The sequence below is a fragment of the Halichoeres trimaculatus genome, unplaced genomic scaffold, assembly GCF_033239565.1.
Source record: "Halichoeres trimaculatus isolate MK-OKI-2021-1 unplaced genomic scaffold, fHalTri1.1 fHalTri1_scaffold_5, whole genome shotgun sequence".
In the NCBI taxonomy this organism is placed as follows: Eukaryota; Metazoa; Chordata; class Actinopteri; order Labriformes; family Labridae; genus Halichoeres; species Halichoeres trimaculatus.
Window position 1 is genome coordinate 7,833,742 of NW_027437183.1, and position 14,872 is coordinate 7,848,613.

Sequence of the window (14,872 nt, forward strand, 5' to 3'; positions counted from 1 at the left end):
TATTGAGTAACTTTGTACATTTTATTTGAGTTTAGATAACAAAGAGGGTTTAAGTACTATCAACTTAAATGTTTTGTTTAGCTTCACCACACTTGTTTATGTAAATCCAACTTATTTTTTTTAATTTTAATTAACCTATGCTAACTCACCTATAGTTAAAAGATTTCAGTCAGTTAAAATCAAAAAAGCATGTGCAGTACTTAAAAATTTCTTTGAAACTGATTACATAAAAATTTTTAAGTTGCTGTAACTCAAAACACACCTAACTTACACAAACTGTGAGTGAACACAAAAAGCTCAAATGCAAGTCACTTTATTAAATGACTGAAACATTACCAACCAACACTTCTGAAAAAAAATGTTCAGCAAACCAGTTAGTTACTTCAAAACTTCAAGGTTTTTTTAAATCACACAACCTCACTTACACTTACACTTACAGGCAAAAACCCCCCCCAAACATTTTAACTTAAAAAACACTAGTCCAGTAATTACAGACCAACCACATAATAAAGATTTAGTACATAGTCTTCTGGGGAGTAACAGTCAAATTTGTTGAACTTTTGTGGTTCAAAATTGAAAACAATTAGTTGACAAAAGGTCACTATTAGGGCTCAAGACCCCAGGCTTTGACTCTCCATCCTCCAGGTCCATCAAGAATTTGTTTCAAGTCAGATGTATGGGTGAAGTCCGTTGTGTATCTCAGAGCAGTACATATATCAGTCCAAAAAGCACAACGTACCCTTCAGCCAGTCTCGGAAAGTGGCAGCTATGTTCTCAAGCACAGCAGCAACCTTATCAGGGCAGAAGACCTCAGTATCTGTTGAACTGGAAGTGACTGAGAGGAGCCTCACTGGTATGTCATCGACCTGTGGTCCATCTGGCTGTGACACCTAGAGAAAATAACAGAACTGTTATAAAATGAACACCAAAGAAACATAACATGGTTGCCTGAGAGCGAAAGTGTACCCCTAACAAACATTGAATCCAGAAACATAAATCCAGAGTACTCTTAACACAGCTATGTAGGAAGGGCATGGGGGGCAGCAACATGTTGAGCATTAACATCAACTTGTTCTGGGGCAATGAGAAAGCATCCTTAGGTTTAGATTCTTGATAGGGAAGGCATACAGCTACTGATCAAAGGAAATACCTCACAATGGTTGCAGTCCGGCTGGGTGATGCTTACCAATTTTCACATGACAAAGTGAAGAGTAATAAAACAACGTTGGTTAATCATTCAGCCTTGCTGTAGTATAAAGTCATAGGATCTCCAACAGGGGTTCATCAAAACTCAAAGTTCCACTATTAACGTGCACAAAGTAAAAAAAAACCCTCACCTGGAGGTCATAGGAGCTGGAGAGCCTATCTAAGACTCCTGCCTCTTCTCTGTGAAAGCAGCTTTCTTCCCCCACTAACTCTGAAGACGAAGAGCTGCAGTCTTCAGATTGATGTGTGTGATTCTGTGACACACTGAATAAATCAAAATAAATAGAAAAAAAAACATATGTAGCTGTAAAGAAAGGATAACTTACAATGTAAAAAGCACAATGTGACATAAATTGGACATTCCATCATCTCATGTTGTTTTTAATGTATTCTTAAATTACTGGATACAATTTTGACTTTTTACTCATTTTCAATAGTCACAACTATTTCGGTGTGTAAATTTGTTTCATAAAATTTCAACAAATTTACACACTGACATGTACTGTAGCCAGTAGGTGTCAATTTGCAAACTCCACAACATGACTGCCCACAGAACAACACAAATTCAAGCGCCACAACACAACGGAAGTACAGCCACAACAGAAGTTAAGGAGAGGTCAGTTATCCCAACAGACACAGAAGCTGTGGAAGTAAGTAAATGATTGTTTTCTTTTTTAACTCCAGCTATGATAAATGTAGCTATAAGGCTAAAATCATGACATGACAGATTCATAATGCTAAATATAAGATGACACACTACTGGTTAATATAGAAATATAAGTGCCACGAAGCAGATCACAAGGTGGGACCCCTACAGGCTACATTTATTAGCTGAAGTTAAAAAAGAAAACAATGCTTTACTTATTGTTCTGTGTCCATTGGAAAAACTGACCTCTTTTAACTTCATTTGTGGCTGCACGTACGTTGTGTTGTGGCGCTTGCTATTGGAACTCTAAACACAGGGGAATAGCAATTCTGACTTACAAAGTTTGGAATTACATGTCAGTAAACATGATTTGGATTAAATTCGCTGCAGCACATTAGATTTCAAATGACAGCCACTGTGCAAAAAGGGATATTTTACACACTCTATAGACATAATGAACTCAGTACCTGACTGGAGACTCCTTGCATCAGTCCGTTGCTTCCATTTGAAACTATACAACAAAAGAATTGTAAAATTAGAAAGCAGTTAAATTTGAAAAAAAAATAAAAAATAAAAAAAATCCAATAAAATGTGTTTTCAGAGAAGGTGTTCATTGCAAATGAGAGTTAAAATAAGTCAAAAAACCTGAAGTATGTTTGGAGAAAATCATCTCCCAGGGCAGAAACATGTCCCAGCTTGCTCTTTTTAAAATCTTAACTGTTTAAATTCATTGAATGAACAACTAAAATATATACTGAGGGGCTCTTTAAACTCTGGGCTTAAAAACTGTTGCTTCTAAACCAGGCATATTTTAACATACTAGTTATATTTAAAACTGTTCATTAACACCTGTTAGATTTGGTAAGACTCACTGCGCACAGTGTCATGGCGAATATATTGCCACACAGTCTGCTTAATTTTACTCACCATCTGAAAATGCAGCACAAATACAACAAGGAGACAAACCCCTGGAAAAACCTTGTGATAACCGTTGATGTTGTCTGCATCAGAACCTGTCCTGAGAGACACGCTAAGGACAACGGTAGCACCGGTCATTAACCCTTAAGTGTCTGGAAATGAATTAGTGGCCTGATTCAAACCTAACATTTTAAAACTAAGTAAAGATTTACCCCTTTATGTGTCAAAAAAATATTAACTCTCAATTCCCCGAGCAGCTGTTTAAAATGTTCTGACATGTATGGGGCAAACATTAAGAGAGTAAAGTAATCAAATTGGTATGAAAATGCTTTTTTGTTCACACACGAAGTAACTTCAGACATAGGAGATGTACTTAATGCAGAAAATACATAAACTAGTGTTGAATTGTTGAAAAAGAAGATTTTACTTACCAGAAAAGCCCGCCTTTGGAAAACATTAAGGCAGCAGCGGTCAGTGTGCCAGCACAGCAGAGACGGATAACAAGAAATATCTCTCATACCTGCGCAGGAAATCTAACTCGCAGCCTTTGTAAGGTCCAACAAACGACAAAAAATACAACGGCGAAAGAAAAATATAATAATTTATCTACCAACAACGTTCTCAAGTTCTCTCCGCGAGTTTCTAACGATCTAGCTCTCTGATGCGACGAGCAAAGATGGCGGATTTCTCAGACGGTTCGCTGAGAGCACGTTCGTGCGTGACCGTGACGTCACCGAAAGTGAAAGTTAGATGAATTAAATAATTTGAGTACATTGACCAAAAATACTTAAAGTGATTAAGTAATATTTACTCAAAAATAAAATCTCGTTCTAGCAACTCAAACAAATAGAGGTCAAATAGCCTTTTTGAAAATATGAGTTGATGGAACTCAACTTTTTTATCAAGCTTTTACTGTTGGGTCTTACAGTGTATATATGTCACACTGGACTACAAGTCTTATTTATTTAAAATGATTTGGTTTGTTTACAGTATTTTCAGAGTGAACTTTATACATCTAATTTTGATAAGTGTTTGAACATTTGGAGCTTTAAATATTGTTCCTTCAGCTCCTCATATCTGTGACCAGTTTCTCTTCTCTATGTGCCCCCCCGCTCTAGGTGAGTGATGCTGGAGAGAACAGTGCTGTGTGACCTTAAAGGGATAGTTTGGATTTTTTGACATGAACCTGTATGGCATCCTCATCTGTAGTTACGTGCATCAGCGCTGTCTTACCCCTGTCAGCGTCCTGTGACCTGAGATCTGGTGCGGTTTTGGTCCAGACGAAAGTGGTCCGGCAACATGGCCGGGGTCACAAAAATAAAGTGTTTTTCCTCTCAAAACAAATTGTGTTCAAAAGAGTGATAAATTTGCATCACAAAGCTGCAAACCATAAAAAAGTCAGACTCCGCCAGCTCCAGCTGTGGCTCTAGGAGTGACGTGACTGTGATCGTCTCTCTCTACCCGTTCTAACTCCATCTGACGAATTTCAGCATCAGTATATTCGGGTTCATAAATAAATCCCCTTGGCTCTTTGCTAAATGTAATGTCATCTTCATCAAGGTCATGGTCAGACATGTTATCGTTAACTTTTTTAAGTTGTAATGACGGTGCCAATGCGCGCCGGGCAGCTGGATGCACCGTGCGGCGCAGTGATACGCACCAGAAAGTAGTACCAAGCGATAACGGAGTCTGACTTTTTTCCGGTTTGCAGTTTTGTGATGCAAATTTATCACTCTTTTGAACACAATTTGTTTTGGGAGGAAAAACGCTTTATTTTCGTGACCCCAGCCATGTTGCCGGACTACTTTCGTCTGGACCAAAACCGCACCAGATCTCGGGTCACAGGACGCTGACAGGGGTAAGACAGCGCTGATGTACATAACTATAGATGAGGATGCCATACAGGTTCATGTAAAAAAAATCTGAACTATCCCTTTAAATAAGCTCCATCTGATAAATGTCCTCACTTTTAAAAAGTAACGGGAGTGTTGACCCTAGTTTGTGACTTAGAGCCAGGAATCTGTTTACAATGGATAGCGAAAAAGATGCGAGTGAAGTTTTGAATCATGTTATCATGTGTTTAACACCGGGAGCTGTCAGGGTGTCCAAGCCGGAGTCTGGAGATTAATGACCGCATCTCAGCAGTTACAACACCAAAAGACTTGGCAAATGGACCAATGAGCAAACACTGTGTGCAGGCAGTGCTCATGGGAGTTGTAGTGTTGTAGTCTCATATTGCAACAGCTTTAGTATTTCAGATGCTGTTTCAGAAAACTACAACTAAATAATTTAACCTGCCAACCTAACTGGCTAGTAGGAGTGGTAGTGCAACCCTCCACAGCTGGAATTCACCTGCATTTGGTGTGTTGGTGAGTGCTACTGTCAAACCCTGGACGCCATAGCAGCATGGCACAATGTACCCTAGTACAAATCCACCAAAGAAAAACGTGACACAGAAGACAAAGAGCAACGACTGAAGACATCCATCACTTCCTCTTCTTAGCGATTTCCATGTGGCTCTTTTTAGAAAATGCAATCAAGCTTTGTTTCAGAAAAGACTGTGTGCAGGATATTAACAGCTGCTGTCACACGGTAAATGACGATTCTTTCGACCAATCAATGGTCTGCATACTTGTAGCTTCACCTCCTGAGATTGGATCGGTTTAGACTGGTATCCTAACAGAAGGGTGCCAAAAAGTGGGATGGCTTGTCTTGGTTATTTGGGGATCTGTCCCGGGATTAGCCAGTGGAAATGCCTCGAAAAGCACTCCGAACTGAACTGAGATGAGCTGAACTGAACTGAACTGCTTGGTGAAAACGGGGCTTTACATACATAACATGGACGATTCAACCAGGGTGAAAAAATGTAATGAATTTGAAAAGTCTACCAACTTACATCTGATACAAACTAGAAGTCCTTCAAAATAAAAGTGTATCGAACAGCCCACATAGATCAGCCAGGGCCCTTCAGCCTTTATCTGTCTATAGACGGTGATTTTATCTCTGCTGTGTGATTACCCCTCCTTCCTGATGAAACTAATCAGCATGATTTAAAGGAAATGTTGAGAACTTGATTGTGTTATACACAAGCACAGAACCAGAAACTCTCAGTCTCTCTTTGTTTGCATCAGCGAGCATCACTTTCAAAGATACACGGATGTCAGACTTGCTTTCTATCTATAAAAATAGACAGCTCAGATTCTCACACAGCTTTATCATCCTCACATTGTTTTATCTCACCCCGCGCGCCCACAGAATCTCTTTTATCTGCGCCATCAGATCAGCTCATATTCTGTTTCCTTCGATTCCCAGAAGAGTTTGATGGACAGCTACTGTATGTGTAGGAGGTGAGGGGTCAACATTAGACTGAACAAACAGGAAACATTGATATCCTACACCAGATAGCAGTTGTTGTAATACATACATCCTGGTTTCTGCTACAGGCAGGGTGTTTGAAGTTTCGCCCTCCTTAATAATGAGGTACATTCATACCAATGCACAGGAATAATTTATTTTATATAACAAAACATTCTAATTAATAGAGCCTCAACTTTCCTGGTTCAACTGTCTGTGTACGCCAGAGAGCTTAAAGCTTGGTGGTTTGATTCTTCACCACTAGAGGGCAACAAAAGTGACCAAAATAATGCAGACCTGAAGGTTCCCAGGATTTAAACTACAGTATGTGCCACAATTTTAATCAAAGTTTTACTCTTCTGTTTGCTTTGGCCCCATCGGATATTCATAATGGAGGAAATCTTTCAGCCCCTCATGTTTCCGTTTCCTTTTTATAACTTCAATTAATCTCCACACAGTTTTTTTTTTCTTTTGACTTTTCCTCTATTCATGTTTTAACATCTATCGTATTTTTACCAAGCAGCAACCTCAAATCTTAGAAAATGAAGCCTATTTATAAAAATACAAAACTGCAGTTCATTAAGCGTCCACTAGAGTCTGGCTGCACAAAGAATCAAAACCACACTCTCACAGTTCAAAAAAGACTAAATTCAAGCTCATTTCTTTATAGACACACATTGTACAGAAGTTCACTTCCTTCTAACTCTTTATTTTCAAAGGTAATTGCCAGACTCTTTTCATCCGAATAGTGGAATAAATCACCAAATTCAATGAGATCCGCAGAGTCCCTTTCTACTTTTGAGAGATGTCTGAAGACTCTGTTTAGAGTACACCAGACACTAAAGCTGACCCTTCTCCTCTTTTTCCTCAGGGAAAGAATGAGTCAGATCGTCTCAGACCCTGCTCTTTGTGGTCTTAGTGATCTTAAGCCCCCCCTTTACACCAAGCAGTCCAGTTTAAATCAGTACGGTTTGACACGGATTAGCTTGGTTAAGCTTGGTTCTGTTTGCGTTTCCACAGCAAGTAACATTATAGGGTGACGCCACAGCAGTGTGACACAGTGTACTCCGCTAATAAGTCCAACAAAGAAGAAAAACGCAACAGAGTAAACAAAGAGCAACGATGGGAGACATCCAGCATTTCCTCTTCTTTGTGATTGGCATGTAGCTCTTTGATACAAAGTACAATCACACGGTAATTCTTTTGACCAATAGCTCCAACTTCCGAGATAGGATCGTTTAGTCTGGCACCCAAAAAGGTCCCAAAAAGCGGGATGGCTCGTCTCAGTTATTTAGGGATCTGTCCCGCGATAAGTCAGTCAAACGTCGTAAAATGCATACCGTGCCAAGACGAAGAGAACCGGACTGCTTGGTGGAAACGGGGCAATAGATGAAGAAAAAAAAAAGCTTCTTCTGGCACTAGATGGCAGCACCTATGGCCAAACTACTTGAAGCACTCTGTTGCATTAACTAATGCAACCCTGCCAGCCAAAATTTCTGCTTGTGTTGTTGAATTATTAAATCTATGACTCTATCTATGATAAGGGCATGGCTGACTTGAATCACAGGTGGGCACAGGATAGGGCTAACTTAAAACCTCAATATCTTCGGAACTGTCTAGTTGTATGAAAAAATTAACCCCCCTTACGGTTAGCAAAATGGGAAATTCAGACATTTTTTGTACCAGACTGTAAACGTGTTTATTTCTGCTGTTAAAATCATCTTTTTTGTCTTGGTGTGTGTGTGTGGTTTCCATTATTTCCTGAGCCAGCCTCGAGCGGACACTCAACAAACTGCATTTAGCATTTCCGCATTGCCTCATAATTTTAGACCAGAGGTTGTCTCTCTGTAGCTGTCTGCAAGGAGTCTGCAAGGAGGCTGAAGGCCTGCCTCCTTGCCTCATCCTCACTTGTATAGAGTTAGGTTAAGTTCAAAATTTTCAATATGACCCCTTACAACCATGGGATTCAAAACTCTGTAATAGAAACAAATGGGTGATGTCACAGAGACTGCTTTCATATATCATACAGTCTGGGAGTTTTACAAGCATGCATTAGCCTCCCAATTTGAAAGGCATGGCCTGATTTTTAATAGCCATGTTCAATCTTTATCCTTCTGTTCATCTTTGCTGTGTAAAGCTTTATATGAATGGTAAAGCTTGATCGACACACATGGGACTGAAATGCATGCAAATGTATGCACAAGATGTTATGAATAAACATTAATGAAGGAATAACAGAGTTATGGACAAGCAGTGGAGGGTTCAGTGCAAAAACAAGTTTAAGTATAACCACAAAACCGATGCATGCAGGAAAAAAAAATCATTTTTATTTAACTGTGTGCTTATATATTTGCATACTTTTACTCAAACAACAACTCCTCAACTGTCTACCTCACTCTTCTCACCTCATCACCTCCAAAATGTGCGTACAGATTGTTCAGGCTTGGTTGATCTTTGTGCACAGCAGTAGGTAAAGCTGCTTTGCATTAGCAGATTAATTTAGTGCGTAAAGAACATATGCAAATTAGACTCCTGGTCATCTGATATGATCAGCATTCACTCCTTTTTAGGCTAATTTTAGTCCATTTTGAATCTTCTCCTAATTTATTTCAATGTTTTATCTGAGGCTCTCTGTTACTTTTTTCAAAAGCATAAAATTATTACCCAATTTGAGGGAACAATAGCTCTCTCTATCAGTTGTTTTTAATTAATCTGTTTGCCAGCTTCTCTCTGATAGTTCTGTGAACAGTGATTTCGGTGAAAATCAGAATTAAACAGGGGAGACAAACAACTGTGAAAAGCTTCCCCTGCTCTTCAGTATGCAACAGAGCGCTGATTCAATCCAAGCGAAACTTTAAAAAGAGACTATTTCAGACACTCTGGAGACAGGGATACCAGACTATCAAACATATTTATGACTCTGCACCCTTCAGAAGGTGAAACTTTACACAGCTCTGTTTCACTGGCTGGCTCAGAGTCACTTTTTCTTTTTCATGACATCACTTTACTTTGTTTTTAAAGACCCATAGGTACTGTTTGCTCCACAGTCACATCAAATCTCCTTTTAAAATGTGATCAAAAACAATGCAAGACCACCTGCATGCCAGGGCTGCTGACACAGAAACATTACGGAGACTTGTTTTGATGAAACAAAATGATCTCAATCACACATCATCTGCAGGCCGAGCCAGTCATGAGAATGAAAGAGGTGCTCTGATGTGACTCATTACTCAGTAATTAAAGGCAGAAACTGACACTCACGTGTTGCCAAACACTGTGGGGGAAACTGGAGAGAGACATTTGAGCATTTTTCAAACAAACATTTGGTTAATCGAATTGGAAGATAGAGATATTTTCAGATATCCTTTTTTATTTAAAGAGCCAAAGATTTTTGATCTTGCGTGCTGGGAAATTCAGACAAATGTGACCACTCATCAGCGCCCAGGTTAGCTCAAACCTTGATGATAAATTGTTCAAAGGATAAAGCTGCTGAGATTTCATTAGATCACTTAATCTGTTGCAAGATTCTGATGTTGATCAAGCCTTATGAGTTTCTCCAAACTCTTTGGATTAGGTTTCTTCAGTTTTAAAACTAGCAAATCAAACATCCAAATGAGCTCATGAAGTATTCTGGTCACTTTTCTGTTTTTGCAGATACTTTGTGTGGATACTTTTCTGTCCTCAATTGACCTAACTCTGGATCTAAAACGATATACTGGTTATTAAAGGGGGAACACTGGAGTAGAATTTAACCATTAACTTGCTTGTAGAATGGAGTGTGAGGACTATCTGTTTTAATTGGATTACAGCAACACTTTTGGTCTCACACGCACTGTTGGGAAGAGGTGACTCTTAACAAGGCGTGTGCTCATTTTGGAAATGAACGGAGAACTTATCTTCTTTTTAACACTAATTTTCTCTGTTCAAGACAACTTTTTACTGTTTTTTAGTGTTAAGGGAATGACATGAAACCAAAACAGCAACCTACAGGCATGAGAAATGAAGCCTATGTTAAAGAATTGCAGTTCTCTGAGAGGCTGTTTACAAAACAATGGTTTCAGGGTAAAAAGCAAAAGTTTTGTTGCATTTCAGCCTTGGGTTTAAATAGAAATGGCATTTTAGCCAACCTGAAATGCAAACTTTTGAAAATGGCCCCCAGAGTGGAATTTTTCTGAAATACTGCTGCCACCATTGCTGTGTAAACAACAAGCCGGCGTTTTCAGTTGAAATGCTGACATCACGCTCCACTTCACACAAGTGCATACAACAGGACAACAGTACCATTGTTAGGATCATCGCAGACCACCATGTTGCGCCTGTGCTGCTGAATCTGTGGACTGTTTTTCAACAAAATGTGCATCTGTTGCTCCACTCTAGCACTTCGGCCCAGCTCTACTTGGGTGGGGATCTACCATAAAGCGGCTTCTACATGAGACAGTAAGAGCATCAACTACAGACCTGGCATGCTTACTACAGCGTTTCAAGTCCCTCAGCATTTCAGTGTCAACACAGGTTTTTTTTAACTGTGTTTTAGCTGTCTGTGAAACATCGTGTAAACAGGGCCTGAGATTCCACTTGAAGCAGGCTACAGAAAGACCAGAAACCACACACACTAAGCCAAACAGCCAACCAAACGAGAAAAAAAAAGTGTATAGCCAGGTTCATACCTCTTTCCTTTTTCAGTGTTCAGAAACTATTTTAGAAGTTATTAGACTTACATGTTAGAAGTCATCCAAAGCCAAAACCAGGTGGAGTTCAGCACATTCATTCATCACCTCCGTTGATGATAGGCTTCAAAAACTCTGTAACACAAACAAATTAGTGATGTCACAGATAGTATGCCCTTATATTATAGAGTCTTCTATGTTTGAAACACAGTTTCCAGGGGAAGCCTACAAGTATGGAAGGGTAGACCAATGGTGTAACACAGAAATAAATAAACAACAAACAATGTTGGTGTTTAAAAAACACATATCCTCACACACAAGTAATTTAGAGAAACAATTAACTACACATTCTATCTATCTATCTATCTATCTATCTATCTATCTATCTATCTATCTATCTATCTATCTATCAAGGGGCAACATCCGGTAAGTAAAAATAAAGCCTATCCGGAAGTCGCAGATGCTACATCCATGTTTTATACAGTCTATCTATCTAAAGTCCATAAAATAAGAAAATATTGCATGTAAATAGAGTAGTAGGTCTGTTAATGCCCCACATTTAAGTTAAGTAAAAACTCCATTATAAAAATGTATAATATTGCGGCATCATAACAAACATGTTACGCAAGAAGTTGCAAAGTGCCATCCCATCTCTGATTACACCGTTCGAGCCCCTGCAGCCTCGCTGAAGCCCCCAATGACCTGGAATGTAATCAAAAAATGTAATAAAGCCTGAAATGTAAGAACTGGTCAATAATGTAAGAAAAGTGTTGTTAAGTTCTGAAGGATTTAAGGAGGTTACTGAGATTCAGCCCCATTGTGGCTCCTTAGGAAAACAGTTGGTCAGAATTTGTGTTGCTACTCAACAATTGCCTCATTGCTCCATGTAATGAAAGTGATAGTGACCAAAGAACCTCGACAGACAGACTCATTATCAATAAAAAAGAAAAAGTTTAGTTCAGTACAGCCTCATTCTTCAATCGGAGTGACAAACTTTTAGGGATAATATCGTCATAAGGACCGGCAGACTCATTTCACATCCTCATTTTTCACAGCGAGCAGGCTGCTGCAGGAACTAACAGGTTCATATGAGTGAATTAGTATGCTCTGCGAGGTTTGTTCCTTAAAATAATACATTTATAACCAAGATGTATGAGCGCCACAGGCTAGCGCTACAAAAAACTGAAAATAATAACCTAGCGTCAATTTAATTTATTAGTTTTCAATCAGCGCTGAAATCAGTGCCAGATGCCGTTCAAGTGCTCTGATAATGAATTCCAACACACTCACTCTGTTGTAACCTTGTTTTCTTAATTGCTCACACTACAGGTAATAATGATTTCTATTCAGTCGATCTCAAGTCAGGAATGCTCTGTATGACTTTAATGAGGAGTAATTAATTGTTATTCATATTAGTCATATTTCGCTTTGTAAGGAGCACATAACTGAGTCAACAGAAAAGTCATTTGAATATGTTATTTTTCATTTGAACATTAAAATCCTAACTTCTTGAAGTGAATCTAGGTGAAGTGTTCAACTGTGAGGTGTTCATTGGTTGAATAATGCCAGGTTGAGACATCAGGGGGCTCTGATTGAGAATAACATGAGACAGACAGAGATGACCTCAACTTATGACATCACTGAGTGGTGGATCTCTTTAAATCCGTTCGTATGAGGCATCCTGTTTCAAACTGTTGCTTCCCTTAAAATACCAGGCCCCTTTAATCATTATGGATAGTGATAACATCCAAAAAGCCCCTAAAAGAAGAGAAGACAAACTTTATGGTGATATCCAGTTATTACAGCACTGCATAGGACGATGGCGCTGATGCAATGACATAAATCACAGGCAGTAACTGATGGAAGCTGTTATCATCTTCACTGGTTTGAGAAAGGAAAAAAAAACAGTTCCTGAGAGAAGAGAAACTTAGTTTTTCAGGCATGATCTCTGATCATTTGAAGCCAAAATAAGGGGCCGTTGACACGACAATGGTTTTAGGGTGAAGCGCAAAAGTTTTGTTGTGTTTCAGCCTCATGCTTACACAGAAATGGCGTTTCAGTCGACCTAAAATGCAAACTTTTGAAAAAGGCCTCCAGAGTGGAATTTTTCTGAAACGCTGCTGACACAGTTGCCATGTAAACAGTAAGCCGACGTTTTCAGTGGAAACGCTGGCGTCACACTCCGCCTCGCGCGAGCGGGTACAACAAGACGACAACAGTACCGTTTTGTGCTTCTACTGCTGAATCTGCTGACTGTCTTCAACAAAATGTGCATCTGTTGCTCCACCTTTTAACTTAGCATTCCCCAATACACCAGATGATCGGCCCAACTCTACTTCAGTGGAGATCTCCTCAAAGCTGCTTCTGGACAAGACAGTTATAGCACCACCTGCAGACCTGGAATGCTTACTACAGCGTTTCAGTTCCTATGCTTTTCTGTGTAAATGCAGATTTTTTCACTGTGGTTTCGCTGCGTTTTAGCATTTTCAGATGAAACGTTGTTGTGTAAACGGGGCCTCAATGAATGAATAAAAAAAGTCCAGGTGACCTGGATGATTAAAACAATGGAGACAATTTGTAGCTTGGCAACAGTGGAGGAGGCTTCCAGAGAGCTACAGGTATCATATTGTTGGAGAGTGTTGATAGAAACAGCTGAAATAAGGTGTTTCAGACAAATGCTGAAATGAGGTTCTTTAAACCTTGAGACTAAGATAAGTGAGGATTCGATTTAGACGTGAAAGCGATCAGGACACTTTAAATCTTAACAGTGAGCATAATACACCATTACAGTTTATTCACCCATCGGCACACATGGAAACAAACTACTTGAGTTTCAATTTCTGGCACAAGGACGCCACAAAATGTAGGATCAAGATGAGATGATAGTAGATAGATACAAAGGTGAGGATTAGTGTTGAAAAGTGTGAACCGCACTTAAAGGAAGTCTTCCTAAATTCAGAAGCTAAAGGGTAATCTGAGATAAACAATCTTAAGATCTCCAACATTTCTTATCTCTATGCTGACGATTTATCTTCCTGTTTGACTGTGTGACCCATAAAGCTTATGAAGTCTACTGCTAGTTGATGCTAAATTTTCTTGAATTCAATGACATAAAATCAAAAAACCCAAATTCTGGGTCAGAAACTTCTTTTAAATGATTATTTAAACCCTTTTGTTTGTAATTTTCTTGATCTAACCCTTTGCAAATGCCAACGAATCCATCAGAGTACTTTTATTTCTCGTATCATTGCTTTGTTTTCTGTTTTGTCCATTTTTTCCTCCTGCTTTTGTTTGTCCTTACTTCCCTTTTGTTATATTACCGTCCTTGTAGATCAGTTTGTTTTTTCCTGTCAGAGCACAAAGTCAGTTCTGTTGCAAATGTGTTTTATAAGACAGCTTTATCACAACTTCTCTAACCCTGGATTTGCAGAAGGCTTTTATAAATCCACATGATGGACTGTTAGTTCTCTCTGTGTTTCTCACGAGGACCAGAATCTTTTCATATAAAGGTGAGGCAGAGGTTTATCTCCTGAAAATGGATAAAAGCTAAAAAATATATATCGACTTCTGACATATCACAAAATCTCCCTCACATTGTGTTTTTTAAGGGTGTTCAGTCTAAGTCTTTTTTTAGGCAGAAATACATTCCCATTGGATACTTAGATTTCATTTGAAGTGCAGAAGAAGAGCTGCTGTTACAGCAGGGAGTCTCCTCTTCCTCCAGCATGCAGCGGCGGATGTGAGATGATCATTATGTGATCAAAATATGGCATCAGCGGGGAGCAGCTCCAGGCAGGGATTAGTAAGAATCGACAAGATGTGCAGTTGTGCTCCCTGAAGAAAAATGTTCCTGATTTTGAATTACTATGTTACAATGAAATTTAGCATGGAAACCAGAAGGCATTTTATTTCATTACGGGCAATTTCTCAGAGAAATGATTTTTTATCAGCGCAGCTGTTGGAGGATAAACTCAGCCAATGAAATGCTTCCTCAGACCAACTCTGCAGCAGAGACATGTGGACAGTGAAAGACCAGATTTTTGCTCATATTCATGTTTTATTCATTCAGTGAGTTTCCCAT

The 14,872-nt window shown here is 39.1% G+C and overlaps 1 long non-coding RNA gene across 1 annotated transcript in view; it reads right to left on the reverse strand.

The window, feature by feature from the left end:
• Nucleotides 1-14,872, reverse strand: part of LOC141790107 (uncharacterized) — a 75,096-nt gene that overhangs the window by 42,418 nt on the left and 17,806 nt on the right. Inside the window, exon 2 of the long non-coding RNA XR_012598258.1 lies at nt 10,843-10,926. This is a non-coding gene — a long non-coding RNA (uncharacterized LOC141790107). The remainder of the gene's footprint in view (nt 1-10,842; nt 10,927-14,872) is intronic.